At 40.9% G+C, this 16722-nt stretch overlaps 1 protein-coding gene across 13 annotated transcripts in view; it reads right to left on the bottom strand.

Moving 5' to 3' along the window:
- The window catches only part of NCOA6 (nuclear receptor coactivator 6), a 186315-nt gene extending 170359 nt beyond the window's left edge, over positions 1-15956 (bottom strand). For 7 of the 13 annotated variants that reach the window (XM_077170705.1, XM_077170765.1, XM_077170786.1 and 4 more), the window contains exon 1: positions 12812-14860. The gene's annotated coding sequence lies outside the window, so the exon portion shown is untranslated. Of the gene's footprint in view, positions 1-12811; positions 14863-15767 lie in introns of those variants that run through there. The other 6 variants (XM_077170720.1, XM_077170739.1, XM_077170709.1 and 3 more) reach the window with 4 other exon arrangements.
- Positions 15957-16722: the final 766 nt, after the last annotated feature.

The raw sequence follows: 16722 nt of genomic DNA, 5'->3' as shown, positions 1-16722 counted from the left end.
GAGGTTATTCTTAGACATTAAATAGATATCACCTTAAGATGTAATGGAGAGGTGACTCCAGAGCTTTACTGACAAAATGAAAACCCGTTCTGGCTGAGAATTGAGCAAGGGGCAGAGGACATTCGCTTTCTCCTTGCACATGTGTTTCCCAGCTTAAGAAGAAAGTTGCACAGAACCAGGAAATAGCTCTTAGTAAAGAATGTCATACTTAAATTGAATGTATTCTTAAATCTAGCTCATAAAAAAAAATAATGCGACGACTTCCGGAGAAGATGGTGGATTAGTAAGGTGCGCGCGTCTTAGTTCCTCCTCCAGAACAACTACCAAATAACTAGAAACAGTACAGAACAGTTCCCAGAGCCACGACAGAGAACAGACACACAGTGTACCCCAGTCTGGAACAGCTGGACCGGCTACAAGACTCCACTGCGGTGACGTCCCCGAGTGGTACACGCTTCCACGGGTCGCGGCGGCTGGTGGCCGGCCCCCCTCCCTCCCTCCTTCCCGGTCCGGCTGAGAGACTCGGATCAGCGGTTCTCCAAGCTGCGGCGGCCGGCGACCGGAGCCCCTCCCAAACACGCGGCTTCCCGGGCTGGCTGGGAGCCTCGGATCGGCGGTTCCCCAAGCCGCGGCGGCCGGCGACCGGAGCCCCCCACACACACGCGGCTTCCCGGGCCGGCTGGGAGCCTCTGATCGGCGGTTCCCCAGGCCATGGCGGCCGGCGACCAGAGCCCCTCCCAAACACGTGGCTTCCCGGAGGGAAAGGAAAGAGTCTTCAACAGTAGTAGAGACTGAGTCCAACCTAACACCAATAGTGGCATTAATGAACAACTTCTGACTACTAAAAATAGACCCTCAGCTCAGGCAAAACTGATCAAGGCAGAAGTCGCCTATTGGGCTAACTGAAAAAGAGGAAAGGGGGGAAACAGAGCCTTCTGTGGCTGTTTCTGCGGAGGCTTGGGTGCCTCTGGGCTCAGCGCTGGGATTACACAGGTTGTGACTGTCCCGAACACAGAGGCGGGCTGCTTTCAGGGCTCTCTACCACCTGAACCTTCCCCGCGGGAGGGGGGAAATGCAACTCAGCTGGAATCCCTCTCTCAAGGAATTCAGATCCCAGGAATTCACAATTTGAAGTCATTAAAACCAACTTACAACCTTTCCTCTGTCTCCACCACACACCCAGCAGCAAGAGTCTTCCAAAGTTAAAGGAGCCACAACATCTTTTGCTGGTGGGACCCGCAGACAGACAAGCACCACATACTGGGCAGGATAAGAAAAACAGAGCCCAGAGACTTCACAGGAAAGTCTTTCAACCTGCTGGGTCCCACACTCAGGGAAATCTGATTAAATGCCCAGACGCCAGCAAAAAATAACAAATCACACCAGGAAAATTGAAGATATGGCCCAGTCAAAGGAACAAACCAATAATTCAAATGAGATACAGGAGCTGAGACAACTAATTCTGAATATACGAACAGAAATGGAAAACCTCTTCAAAAACCAAATCAATAAATTGAGGGAGGACATGGAGAAGGCATGGGATGAACAAAAAGAAGAAATGGAAAGTCTGAAAAAACAAATCACAGAACTTACGGGAATGAAAGGTACAGTAGAAGAGATGAAAAAAACAATGGAAACCTACAATGGTAGATTTAAAGAGACAGAGGCTAGAATTAGTGAACTGGAGGATGGAACATCTGAAATCCAAAAAGAAACAGAAACTATAGGGAAAAGAATGGAAAAATTTGAGCAGGGACTCAGGGAATTGAAAGACAATATGAAGCGCATGAATATACGTGTTGTGGGTGTCCCAGAAGGAGAAGAAAAGGGAAAAGGAGGAGAAAAACTAATGGAAGAAATTATCACTGAAAATTTCCCAACTCTTATGAAAGACCTAAAATTACAGATCCAAGAAGTGCAGCGCACCCCAAAGAGAATAGATCCAAATAGGCATTCTCCAAGACACTTACTAGTCAGAATGTCTGAGGTCAAAGAGAAAGAGAGGATCTTGAAAGCAGCAAGAGAAAAACAATCCATCACATACAAGTGAAACCCAGTAAGACTATGTGTAGATTTCTCAGCAGAAACCATGGAAGCAAGAAGACAGTGGGATGATATATTTAAATTATTAAAAGAGAAAAACTGCCAACCAAGAATTCTATATCCAGCAAAATTGTCCTTCAAAAATGAGGGAGAAATTAAAACACTCTCAGACAAAAAATCACTGAGAGAATTTGTGACCAAGAAACCAGCTCTGCAAGAAATACTAAAGGGAATGCTAGAGACAGATACAAAGACAGAAGAGAGAGGTGTGGAGAAGAGTGTAGAAAGGAAGACTATGAGTAAAGGTAAAAAGAAGGAAAATTAGATATGACATATAAAATCCAGAAGGCAAAATAGTAGAAGAAAGTACTACCCATGCAGTAATAACACTGAATGTTAATGGAATAAACTCTCCAATCAAAAGACATAGTCTGGCAGAATGGATTAAAAAACAAGACCCATCTATATGCTGTCTCTACTCAAAGGACACGAGGCCAAGGACACAAATGGACATTTACACACCAATGTTTATAGAAGCATTATTAACAATTACCAAGAGATGGAAACAGCCAAAATGTCCATCAACAGACAGTTGGCTAAACAAACTGTGACATTTACATAAGATGGAATATTATGCAGCTGTAAGACAGAATAAATTTATGAAGTATGTAACAACATGAATGGATCTTAAGGACATTATGCTGAGTGAGATTAGCCAAAAACAAAAGGACAAATAGTGTATGGTCTCACTGATATGAACTGACATTAGTGAATAAACTTGGAATATTTCCTTCGTAACAGAGACCATCAGGAGATAGAAATAGGGTGAGATATTGGGTAATTGGAGCTGAAGGGATACAGATTGTACAACAGGACTGAATATAAAAACTCAGAAATGGACAGCACAATACTACAACTGTAATGTAATTATGTTAAAACACCGAATGAAGCTGCATGTGAGAATGATAGAGGGAGAAGGGCTGTGGACATAAATGAAATCAGAAAGAAAGATAGATGGTAAAGATCGAGATGGTATAATCTAGGAATGCCTAGAGTGTAAAATAATAGTGAAATGTACAATGTACAAATTTTAAAAATGTTTTTGCATGAGGAAGAACAAAGGATTGTCATTATTGCAGGGTGCTGAAAATAGATGACAATTAATACTTTAAAATGTCACCTTATGTGTGAGACTAAAGCAAAAAATGTTTGTTACAAAATTTATATTTTGACTAGAGCATTTCCTAATATAACTCATGAAGACAGTTTGATTGAATGTCATAAGTACTTGGAATCTCAGGTAGCACATGAGATTTTGTTCGTTTGTCCAGAGTGATGCCCCAATGAATCTTAGAGTGATTTGATCAGTGACTGGAAAGGTATCTGCAAGCCCCCTTCGGGGAATGGTGAGAGTGGGGAGAAATTCAACTTCCCCAAGTTGAATTCTTGATATTCTCACAAGCAGTGTGGACAACCAAAGCTAGAGGCTGAGCCCCCAGTCTTGGGGTTTGTTCATATGAAACTTAACCCCACAAAGGATAGGTCAAGTCTACTTAAAATTTAGGCCTAAGAGTCACCCCCAAGAGATCCTCTTTTGTTGCTCAGATGTGGCCTCTCTCTCCAGCCAACGTGACGAGCAGTCTCACCACCCTCCCCCTCTCTGCGTGGGACATGACTCCCAGGGGTGTGGACCTTCCTGGCAACATGGGACAGAGATCCTGGAATGAGCTGAGACCCAGCATCAAGGGACTGAGGAAAACCCTAGAAAGAGCTGAGAATTAACATCAAGGGATTGAGAGAACCTTCTCGACCAAAAGGGGGAAGAGTGAAATGAGACTAGGTGTCAATGGCTAAGAGATTCCAAACAGAGTCTAGAGGTTATCCTGGAGGTTATTCTTATGCATTAAGTAGACATCACCTTGTTGTTCAAGTTGTAGCAGAAAGGCTGGAGGGAACTGCCTGAAAATGTAGAGCTGTGTTCCAGTAGCCATGTTTCTTGATGATGATTGAACAATGATATAGCTTTCACATGAGACTCTGTGAATGTGAAAACCTTGTGTCTGATGCTCCTTTTAGCTAATATATCAACAGAAGAGTATAACATATGGAATAAAAATTAAATAATAGGGGGAACAAATGTTAAAATAAATTTAGTTTGAAATGCTAGTGGTAAATGAAAGCAAGGGGTAAGGGGTATGGTATGTATAATCTTTTTTTTCTCTGTTATCATTTTATTTCTTTTTCTGTTGTCTTTTTATTTCTTCTAAATCGATGCAAATGTTCTAAGAAATGATGAATATGCAACTACGTGATATTTAGAATTACTGATTGTATATGTAGAATGGAATGATACCTTAATTTTTGTATGTTAATGTTTTTAATCAATAAAAAAGTTAAAAAAAAAAGATTTCCAAAATATATACATAAATAAATAATGGGGGAACAAATGTTAAAATAAATTTAGCAGGGCATCCACAGTGGCTCAGCAGGCAAGAATGCTTGCCTGCCATGCCAGAGGGCACAGGTTCGATTCTGGTGCCTGCCCATGTAAAAATAAATAAATAAATAAATAAATAAATAATTTAGCAGATTGAAATGCTAGTGATCAATGAAAGGGTGGGGTAAAGGGTATGGTATGTATGAATTTTTTTCTGTTGTCTTTTTATTTCTTTTTCTGAATTGATGCAAATGTTCTAAGAAATGATTATAATGATGAATATACAACTATGTGATGATATTGTGAATTACTGATTATATATGTAGAACGGAATGATCATATGTTAAGAATGTTTGTGTTGTTATATTTTTTTAATTAAAAAATTAATTAAAAAGAATATAATAAATAAATAATAGGGGAAACAAATGTTAAAATAAATTCAGTAGATTGAAATGCTAATGATCAATGAAAGGAAGGGGTAAGGGGTATGGTATGTATGAATTTTTTCTGTTGTCTTTTTATGTCTTTCTAAATTGATGCAAATGTTCTAAGAAATGATCATGGTGATGAATGTGCAACTATGTGAAGACATCGTGAATTACTGATTATATATGTAGAAAGGAATGATTATATGTTAAGAATGTTTGGGTTTGTTTGTTGTTATATATTTTAATTTAAAAATTAATAATAGAAAAATATGTTTGATGCATATACTACTAAGAATTAAAAGACTTATTGATGCAAATGTTCCAAGAAATGATAATGATGATGAATATGCAACTATGTGATGATATTGTGAATTACTGATTATACATGTAGAACGAAATGATCAAAAGTTATGAATGTTTGTGTTTGTTTGGTGTTTTTCGGTATTTTAAAAAAAATTTTTTAAATAATTTTAAAAGAATTAAAAGATCCTGGATCATAAAAAAAGAACATGGGCTTTGGAATTAGACTTCCTAGACTCAAATTCTTTCTCTAAAACTGGAAGTCTATTCCTCAGTTTCTTTACCTATAAAAAAAGGATTAAAAAAATAATGCCTATCTCATAGGGTTATTGTGAAATACTTATACAATGCTTGATGCATTACTGGCAAATAATAAGCACACAAAAAAGGTGAGCTACTTCTATTATTATTGGTGTCGTTGTTCAATCTTCATTTCCAGCCTTAACTCCAACAACACCCTTGTAACAACTCTGTTCTCCAGCCAAACTGGAATTTTTATCATCCCCTAAACACCCACCTCCACACTCATGTTTTCACTCAGCCTGGAAAACAGTCTCATCTCCAAATATTAAAATCCTAATCATTCTTGGTAGGCAATCTCACAGGCCACCTCTTTCAGGTATCATTCTCTCATATTCCATAACCCATTACACATACTGCTCATCACACTTAAACCCTGGCTAGATTCATCTTTGTCTCCTGCAGAGTTCTAGCCCAATATACAAAGCAGGGTTCAAAAATGTTTGAAAAAGGAATGGATTACTATATTTCCTCTCTCATCTAACTACTGTCTTGGAGAACAGTTCTACAATGCCTGTAAAAAGGTCTCTGTTGTAGTATTTCATAAAGCTGGAAAGCTAGTTTCTTTCTATTGTCAATGTGGTAATTTCTAATGTTAATACCCAGTACAGAGTAGATGTCTAAATATTCACTGAGTTAAACTAAATTTCATCTTATCTTTTAATTTCAATCATCATTTTATTCATTATCATCAAGTATGACTTAGTCTTAGAAAGAGATTGTAGCTTTTCTTGCCCACAAACTTATCCGTCAATTTCCGACCATCCTGCCCCTATTCCAGTGTCATTTATTGGTTTAGGAGAAACAACATTAAAAGCATTGATAAAGTAAATATCAGAAAATCAAATGTTTATAGGGGCAGAAAGGTAAATGAGCAAAATAAGAGAGTGGTGCAGAACACAGAGAACAAGCAAACATATCCCAACTAAAAATTCCTGCTAATTATTACTATGAAGGAATATAGGCTCACTAACACCAGATTTTCCAATTTTCAAGGTAAGTCAGAAACTCAGAAATTTGTATACACTTTTAAAACATTTAAAATATTACATGATGGAAAAAAAATTATATGATAGAATATTAATATTCCTTTTAGCCTCCAGTGTTCTGGAGCAGCTAGAAGGCTGAAATAGTGAATAGTAGCACATAAACTCTGGAATCTGTTCTGTAACTACTTGTTGACGTGTGCTTTGAAAGTTATTGCTCTTTCTTTCTTTACTGTGCATATATATTTTACAATTAAAAAACCTTAAAAATATACACATATATAAATATATTATATGAGTTACCCAGGAATGACCCTGGCCCTAGCACCATGGGATCAACACTTCCTAACGAAAAGGGGGGAAAATGTAACAAAATAAGGTATCAGTAGCTAAACGAGTTCAAATAGAGTCAGAGAGGCTATTCTGGAGATTACTCATACACAAGCCTTAGCTAGATATTGCTAATAGCCATGGTTTGCCAAATTTAACCAACATCATTCCTGTTAACCCTAAAAAGCACCTAGGGCTCTATCTGAGATTCCACAATCTCATGCATTAAGTTTACTTTCCAGAAACCTACAACCTCCAGATGATTCCTAGGCCAGATAAGTCCTGAAATTCAGAGGGGCCAGCCTCTCCTAGAATATTAACTAATTCCATCCCCCTATCCTATATGGTCAACACCCCTTTCCAATATGAAAAAGTTAGAATGGGCATAGCCCAAATACTCCTAAAGATTGGGAGAAGGATCAAAGGAGAAGGAGTCATAACAAAGACAGAATTAGAGTATGGCTGCTGAATCGTTATATTGATATTTCTTTTAGCCTCCAGCATTTTAGAGCAACTAGAAGGAAAAACTCGAAATTGTGGAACTGTGACTCACCAAACTTTGAAATCTGTTCTTTTACTACTTACTAAAATAAACTTTGAAATTTATTGCTTTTTTTTGTATATATGTTATATTTCACAATTAAAAATATGTTTAAAAAAAACAAAAATATTATATGAGTCTAACAAAATAAGCCTTCAGGCTAAATCCAACCACCTGTTTACAGTTTGCATCCTTCACTACAGAAGTTCTCTGCAAAAGAAGTGATGGGGATGGGAGGAGCACTATCCCAGCAAAGGCAAAAGCTAAAACCAAGCAGTTCTTTGGATGCATCTCCTGCAACACTGAGCCTAGCTCCCAACCATTCTCCTTTGACCAGAAAGCCAAATTAATTCGACTGTGGTGAGCACATTGAGCACTTACTCTGCAGTGCTGAGGAACTAAAAATGAGTTGTAATACTAAATTACAGGTAGCATTTATTGAACACTTTCTAGGTGTCAGGCACTGTTCTACACACACTACATGTATTAACTAATCAAATTTCACAATAACCCTGTAAGAGAAATACTATTATGCTTATTTTAAAGATAAGGAAACTGAAGAACAAAGAGGTTATGTAACTTGTCCAAGGTCACACAGTCAGCAAGCAGCAGGTCTGGAAATGAGAACCACACAGATTCTACTAAAAAGAGCTCACAATTGGAAAACAAGCCCCATTCAATAAATGATACTGGGACAAATGGTTATGCATAGGACAAAAATGAAACTGGACCCTACCCTCATACCACACACAAGAATCAATTTCAGAAGGATTATAGAACTAAGTATTAATGGCAACACAGAAATTCTAGAATAAAAGAATAACTTCAAAACCTTGGGGTAGGAAAAGAATGATAAATTTGACTACATTAAAATTCAGAAATTCTTGAATGGACTGTATGCATGTGGATATTTCTCAATAAAAATATTTCTAAAAAAAAATTCTTTTTAACAAAAGAAGCCTTAAAAAAAGATTAAAAAGATAAGCAACAAACTGAGAAATTACATCTGTAGAACATATAACCAACAAAATATTAATAATCTAAATAAATAATGAAATCTTTTATAAGACAAACAGTTCAAAAAAGAAAAAATGGCAAAACAAGTCCCAGCATGGTCTAAGGTATAAAAACCTGGTGCCACACAGTTTACCCTATATAGCAGACCTTGACACACCACGCAACATAAAATATTCAGGGCTCCATGTCATACTGCAAGTTAAACTGGGGACCCAGCCAGAAGGGCAGAGCCAAGATTATTCTCCATAGTCTAGGAACTGGATGGCAAACCAGACGTTAAACATCCAACATTCAGACACATAGAACAGGGGTTGGCAAACATTTTTGTAAAGGGCCAGATAGTAAATATTTTCAGCTTTGTGAGCTATATGCTATCTGTCACCTCTTCTCAACTCTGCCATTGGTTGTGTAAAAGCAGGCACAAAAAGTGCAAATGAATGAGTGTGGCTGTATTACAATAAAACTTTATTTACAAAAACAGATGGAGGGCCTAATTTGAGCTGTAGCATAGAGTTCACCAATCCCTGACATACATAATTGTGATTTTCCGACACCTTAGGAATATTTTCATGTCTTTCCTTACCTTTTATGTTTGCTAACACTTACCTTTATTTCCTTAAGCAAAAACCATACCACACTTGGCTGCTTTTCCATGATTTCCAAAAACCTATTATTCTACCAACTAACAACCACATCTCCCAGGCCTCCAAGCAGTGAAATCTGGCCATATAAGTAGTTCTTGCCAGTGGAATATGAGCAGAAATACTACCTCCAGGCTTGGACCTTAAAACATTGCCCCTGCACATCTCTACAATTTTTCCATTTCCTAGAGCCAGAACATAGATGTGTCTGAAATCCAGCTTCAACCATGCACCAAGGAAAGTACCTTAGGGCAATGGTTCCCAAACTCTCGATTATATGAGACCCACCTGGTGCTTGTTAAAACACAGACTGCTTGACCCCACCTCCAAAGATTGTGATTCAGTAGGTCTGGTGTGGGGCCTGAGAATTTGCATTTGCAGTAAGTTCCTAGGGCATGCTGCGGGGGCTGCTGCGGCCGGTCTGGGGACCACCTTTTAAGACCACTGCCCTAGGAAGGTAGGGACACAAGACAGCAAAGACCTGGACATCTGCAGGGCAGCAGGGAACACAAGTGTTGAAAACCTTACAGGTAAGAAAAATAAACTTTCTGTTGTGTCTCTGAAAAAAAGAAGTCTATTACCCTACCAAAAAATACTCTTCCTTACTATCTTGAACAATTCTCAGGTCTTTTTCATCTTTTTTAAACCTCTTTGACAGCCACCATCTCAAACTAGAAATCTAAATAAGCCCCTCTCTTTCGCTATTCACAATGTCAGTCATCAACATCTGAAAATTCTAGCTCTATGCAATGGCTACAGCCTCTGCCTTAGTTCAGGACCTCATTATTTCCTTGCTCTTCAAGCCACCCTCCTTCAAAGAGCACCCATTTATCTTCTAAAAATTGGACCCTGTCATGTCACTTCTTTCCTTGAAAACACTTACTGCCTCCGTATCAGCTAAGGATTCAGTCCAAACTCCTTAACAAGATCTTTTACAACCAGGTTTCAAACAGCCATTGCCATCTGATCTTTCACCACCCTTTCATACATATACTTCTTTTCCAATCACATTCAATTGCATTCCCTGAAAAGGCAAGTCTTTACCTGGAAAGCTCGTCCCTCCAGCTCTCTATTGGGCAAACTCCTCCATCTTTCAATACATGTCTTAAAGCCATCCCTTCACAAAACCTTCCCTGAGTCTTGGAGCAGAGTCACACGGACCTCTGTGTCCTTACAACCTTTGATAACTCTCATTTGGCGTCTACCATCCTATAATTGTTTGTATGTTTACTGCTCTCACAGGACACTTAAAAATGAGATGACTCTTACTTAGAGATCTTTGAAACCTCAGAGTATAGCTCAATTCTTGACACAGAGTCAATGTCCTTTTACATAAATATCTGATGAATGGAAGACATGCCTAGTCGTAGAAACGAGAGTAGGGTTTTTTATCTTGAAACCCTGTTTCACAGATGGGAATCCATACATAGAATGGATATTTAGAAATGAAAGCAGGTTTCTATTCTTGAAACCCTTGATTCACAAATGGAATTCCATACACAGAATTCGAAGAGGTTCATGAAAACGGATGGAAAAAATTATCTCTTTATTTTCATTAACTTCTAAATGAAAATTATCATGTTCTTCAAATATGAATGTAGGCAATAAACCATTGTAGTATAACCACTATTTACAACTGTCAACAACAGAAGTCACAGATATGATTATATCATATTACAGTTATTGCAAATAACAATATTTTATTTGTGCTCATCACTTCTTTGACATTATGACCATCACTGTGTCCTATTTCTTAATGTGCTGATAAAAATGTATATATATTACTATACCATAATTTGCCTTTTTTTAAACATCTTTTATGGTGAAATATAACACATACAAAAAAAAAACAGTAAACCTCAAAGTACATTCTAACAAGCAGTTAAAGAACAGATTTCAGAGTATGGTATGGGTTACTGTTTCACAATTTCAGGTTTTACTTTCTAGCTGCTCCAAGACACTGGAAACTAAAAGAAACATTAATATCATGATTTACCAGTCATACTCAAATGTTAAGGCCTATCTACTCTGTTATAACTCCTCCTTCTCCTTTGATCCTTCTCCCAATCTTTAGGAGTATATGGGCTATGCCTAGTCTAACTTTTTCATGGTGGAAAGTGGTGGTGATAATTTGGGATAGGGGGATGAAACTAGTTGATATTCTAGAGAGGATGGCCCCTCTGGATTTCAGGACTTAATCTGGCCTAGGAACCCATCTGGAGGGTGTAGGTTTATGGAAAGTAATCATAGTACACGGAAACTTTGTAAAATCTCAAATACTTCTGAGGTACTGTTTAGGATTGGCAGGAATAGTTTTGATTGGGGGTTGGCAAACCATGGTAAGAAGCAATATCAAGCTGAAGCTTGTGTAAAAGTAGCCTCCAGAGTAGCTTCTCAACTCTATCTGAACTCTCTCAGCCACTGATACCTTATTTGTTACAATTCTTTTCCCCCTTTTGGTCAGGAAGGCATTGTCAATCCCACAGTGCTAAGGCCTGGCTCATCCCTGGGAGTCATATTCCACACATTGCCAGGGAGACTTTCACCCATGGATGCCATGTCCCACTTAGGGGAGAGGGTAAGAATTTCACTTGCAGAGCTTAAAGAGAGAAAGAGGCCACATATGAGCAACAAAAGAGGTACCCTGGAAGTAACTCTTAGGCATAATTAATGCTAAGCTTCTCTGCTACATAAATAAGCTTCATAAGAGCAAGCCTCAGGATCAAGGGCTTGGCCTATTGACTCAGAAATTCCTAATGTTTGAGACAGTAACAGGGGTTTCTCCAGTGGTAAAATTTAATAGTTTTGTATTTTCTCTTCCATCCCTCAAGGGACTTTGCCAATACCTTTTAATTATCTTCTCCATATACTCTGGGATGTATCAGGGCATTACATTAAGCTATATAGAATTATAAGCCTTCGTTCTCATTTGGGGCTCTCTGTGTTTGGGTTGTTCAAATTATCTATTCAGACAGGTTGAGTTAAATTATGTGCTACAGAAAATTTAGGTTCTAAACAAAATAAAACTCTCTCCCTTGGGTCTCACAGAGTAGGCGAAGTTCTAAAATATAGACAATGTCTCTTCCTTACCCCTATATTCTGATTTACTTTAGTACTGACCTGATCAGCTTTGTTCTTATTTCTAACTGAAGCCTAATCTCTTTTTCAATTTCTTTAACAATTATTCTACATGGCTGACCTTCAGAACTGCAGAACTCCTACTGAGTCTTAGGTGTCACAGGTACCCAAAGTTCCAAGGCAATACTAGGTTACACAAACATAGCACAGCATCTCAAAATCTAGAAATAACATTAACAGTTCTGAACTAAATGTGACTGCTATAAGTGTTTACAATCTAGGCCCCAATGTTCTTATAAGTATTTTCTAAAACAGGACACACAATATTTGCTCTTCTGTTTCTGGCTTATGTTGCACTGCATAATGTCCCTAAGGCTCCTTCACCCAGTTGCAATGCCTGGTGACTTCTTTCCTTTCTGTAGCCACACAATACCCCATCATATGTATACACCACAGCTTGCCATTCTGCTTCTCAGTCAATGTATCCTTCCTTCAGCAACCTCCATCCATTGGCATCATGTATAAAACTTGAAGTCAACAATCTATGTTTTACATTATCTTCACTCAACTGTACAGTCATCAACATTCTTAATTTTAGACAATTTTCATTGCTCGAAAGAGAAAAGTAACTGATAAACACACCCTAATCAAATAGAAATCCAAATCTCTGCTTAACTCTTGTCCTCCCCTCTCCCACCCCAATTATTTACCTCTGGTATTGTTGTGGTACTGTTGACCTCTTCTTCTTACATATAGACCATAGCATGTGTGTTAGTTAGATTCAGTTGTCAACTTGGCCAGGTGAGCATACCTAGTCTTGTTGCTGAGGACATAAGCCAATGGTGCGTGAACCTCATCTGTTGCCAATTACATCTGCAGTCAGCTAGGAGGCGTGTCTGCTGCAATGAGTGACGTCTGACTTAATTGGCTGGTGCTTAAATGGGAGATTGCAACGTAGCACTGCTAGCAGCTCAGCATTCCTCATCTCAGCACTCGCAGCTCAGCCCAGGCCCTTGGAGATGCAGAAAGAAGTCTCCCCGGGGAAAGTTGTTGGAACCCAGGGGCCTGGAGAGAAGACCAGCAGAGACCATCCTGTGCCTTCCACGTAAGAAAGAACCTCAGTGGAAAGTTAGCTGCCTTTCCTCTGAAGAGCCAACAAAATAAATCCCCTTTTATTAAAAGCCAATCCGTCTCTGGTGTGTTGCATTCCAGCAGCTAGCAAACTAGAACAGCATGCAATAGTAGTTTTCCCCCATACCCCTCTATTATTGATTCTCTGTACAAGATTCATACCTTTGAACGAGTTCATACAAGAACTTATATTTGTAGTGTTAATCCATGGGACACATGAGTCTATACAATCCCTTTCAATCATGTTCACCTTCAATGTAGTAATATTACTTATAAATCCACTAGTGAACTGTTTTCACTTCTATTCATTCCCTTACATTTGAGTTCAACCTCATTAGATATCTCAAGGTTCTGTGTATCTCTAGGTCCCCTATATTCTATATTATAAGTCTCTGATTTTACCTTTACCACGGTCATAAAAGCAAAATCATACAGTAATCTATCCTTTTGTGTCTGACTTATTTCATTGAGCACTATGTCCTCAAGGCTTATCCATGCTGTCATACACTTCAGGACCTCATTTCAGGACCTCATTTCGTCTTACTGCTGCATAGTATTCCATTGTATGTATATACCACATTTTGTTTATCCATTCAACTGCTGATGGGCACTAGGACTGTTTCCATCTTTGGCAACAATCTATTTTGATTACTGTATTTCAATATAATTGGTTTCCTTTGCAGCCTATGTATTTTACTTTACACAATTAAAAATATTATTCTGAGACAGGTTCCTAGGCTTCACCAGATGCTAAAGGGATCCATGCACAGAAAAAGTCAGGATCCCCTGGCACTGGAAAAATCCAGAACAAGGAAAATATTACTGAGCACACATACTGTACTGAAAATCTTACTGTTATGAATGCTCCAATAATCTTTTTGTGGAAAGTCCTTTTTTATTAATGAGGGCCCTGGACCTACTATATCATGACTGATTTGCATAGGTTCTCTCAGAACTCTACCACAGCCCATCTGATCTTTGTCCTCTTCTCTGGCATGATCAAACTTCAACTAGATCCTGGATTTATATCATTATTCACTGTTATATTTTTAGACTTTTTGTGTCACTTTACCGCACAGTAAACACCTAGAAGAAAAGGATCATCTCTTAAAATTCTAGAAAGTCCAAGGTCAAAAGCATCTTGAAAACAACTTCTTTGCTAGAAGGTGGGTTAGAAAATATCAAGTCACCCATACTTTTTTGTATAACAGCCTTTGCAATGACAAACTCAGTACAAAACCAAAATAAAATCATTAACAGTTCTCTGATATATAATGTCATCCTTGACTTTTAAACACTTTTCTCCCAGCTAGCAAATTCCTCTAAGGCAGTACACTGAATGAGGAGGCAAAAGACCTGAGTTCTAGTCCTCCTTCTATCACTAATCTGCAAGATCTTGGAAAGTCAACTTTACCTTTCAATGTCTCAACTAAAATCACTACATGATCTGAAATGATTACATGATCTCTAAGGCCCTTAAAATTCTTTACACATTCACGTCTCTTCACCATTTTTACTGGCTTCAATAACACATTTCTGATGTCAATCTCCCCAGGTGACCCTGCTCTTAAGCAGTGGGCTGTCCCCTTCCTGGGAAGATACCTTGTGTCACCACCCTCCAACCGCCCAGTCCCTCCTTTTAAAGACACACACAAACTCTCTAAGTTTATGGAGGTTCTCTCTCTCCTTGCCAACTATTTCCACTCTCTGCATCCCTTCTGCTCACCAGCTTCTGTATCTAACCTAGCCTCCCTCTTTTCTATTCCTATCCAAGCCCTTCCCTTTTTCTGTTGCTCCCCCTCAACAGGAGTTGGGGGATCCTGGGGACACCAAAGTCCTCAGTCCCTTGGGGGTTATATGGACTTGCAATTCAGCCCCGGGGCTCCGAGGGCTATTCCAATAGGATAACCAATTCTGTCCTCCAAGGGTCCCTGTTTCTGGTCGCTCCTCCTCCAGAGAACTGTCCCAGTCCTGACAGCCTGAACTCGGCCGGCCCTATCAACCTCTGGGTCCTACCTGTTCTGGGGTCCTGTACAACGCCCATGGCCTGACCCTGCCCCAGGTCCGGCGCGCGCACGCAGCCGCGTGGACCTCGACCCAGGTTCCATTTGGACCCTGTGTCCCTTTTCCACAACCCCGGTCACGGCCCCATGGCCGGCTTCGGCCAGTTCTCCAGGCGCGGAGCGCCACCCAATGCAGGCGTCTGCTCGGCCCTGCACTGCACTCCCTCAAGTTCCCGAACCCGCGTCCCGCACCCTCCCCACCCCAGGCAAGGCCCCAGCTCCCTCCAGCGCCCCCGCCCGCAGGCCCCGGGCCCGCTCCCCAACATGGCGACGGGGACACGAGCCCGACGGACGGACGCGCGGGCGGGGCGGCTCCCGGCAGAGCCCGCACTACGGCCGCGCTCCGCGGTCGGTCGCCGCCATTTTCCCGCGCCGGGCCGGAGCAGTACCTCCTCCCAGCTGAGCCAGCCGGCCGGGGCCATAGACGCCCGGCAGGCCCACCCCTTACGGGCCTGCGTCGCCGTCGCCTCACCTGAGCGCAGCTCGCCGGCCCTCCCGGGCGGGCCTCGGAGCGCCAGCCCGGGCCGTGCGTGCCCGCGGCCCTCCGTGCGTGTGTGCGTCCGTGCTCGCCCGCGCCCGTCTATCCGGCGGTCCGCGCCCGGCCGCCAGCAGCCCGACCCGGCTGGGCCTCAGGGAGCCGGAGGGAGGGGGATGGGCCGGACCGGGCCAGGGAGGGAGGGGGAGGGAGGGAGGGAGAGAGAGAGGGGGAGGGAGCGCGGGAGGGGACGGGGTGGGCCAAGGGGCGGGGCCCTGTCCACGTGATCAAACGTCCTTGGGAGCGCTGGGCGGAGCCCGCGCTGGCTCGCGTGGGTGTGGATCTCTTAGACCTGAAATCCCATGGGTTTCTGTCTGCTTACCAGCACCAAAATCTCACCAGGGGCACTTGATCCTACTTTGGAAGCACTGCACAACCCTTTGGGAGTGCTCTGGCTAAATGTCTTAGGGCAAGTTACCTTTCCCAACCTCAGTTTAAGTATCTGAAATATTGAGATAATATTAATGTTTGCGAAGGGGAAATGAGGGAAGGTGTGGAAAGCACTTGGCACAGTGCTTAGCACTTAGTGTCTAATAATATCATCAATGATGATAAGGATAGCCTTTATTATTATTTGCCTGTAAGTCCCTCTCTGCTTTTCCCCATCACCACCATGATAGCAAGTTGAGTAAGTGCTTAATAAATATATCTTTTGACTGAACAAGTGAGTGCAGCTCCCTCCCCTCTCCCCAAATGTCAGGAGGCTTCTGCACAGGGCTTGATGTTTTACAATCCTGGATTCTGATCTTTTACTCTTGACAGTTGTGTTATTTTCTTTGCTTCTCCGAACTTCAATTTCCCCATTTATAAAAAGGGCGTTAAGGGCGGGCCACGGTGGCTTAGCAGGCAGAGTTCTCTCCTGCCAAGTTGGAGACCCTGGTTCGATTCCCGG

This window comes from Tamandua tetradactyla, chromosome 1 (genome assembly GCF_023851605.1).
Source record: "Tamandua tetradactyla isolate mTamTet1 chromosome 1, mTamTet1.pri, whole genome shotgun sequence".
Taxonomy (NCBI): Eukaryota; Metazoa; Chordata; class Mammalia; order Pilosa; family Myrmecophagidae; genus Tamandua; species Tamandua tetradactyla.
This window is presented reverse-complemented; position numbering and strand designations above follow the sequence as displayed.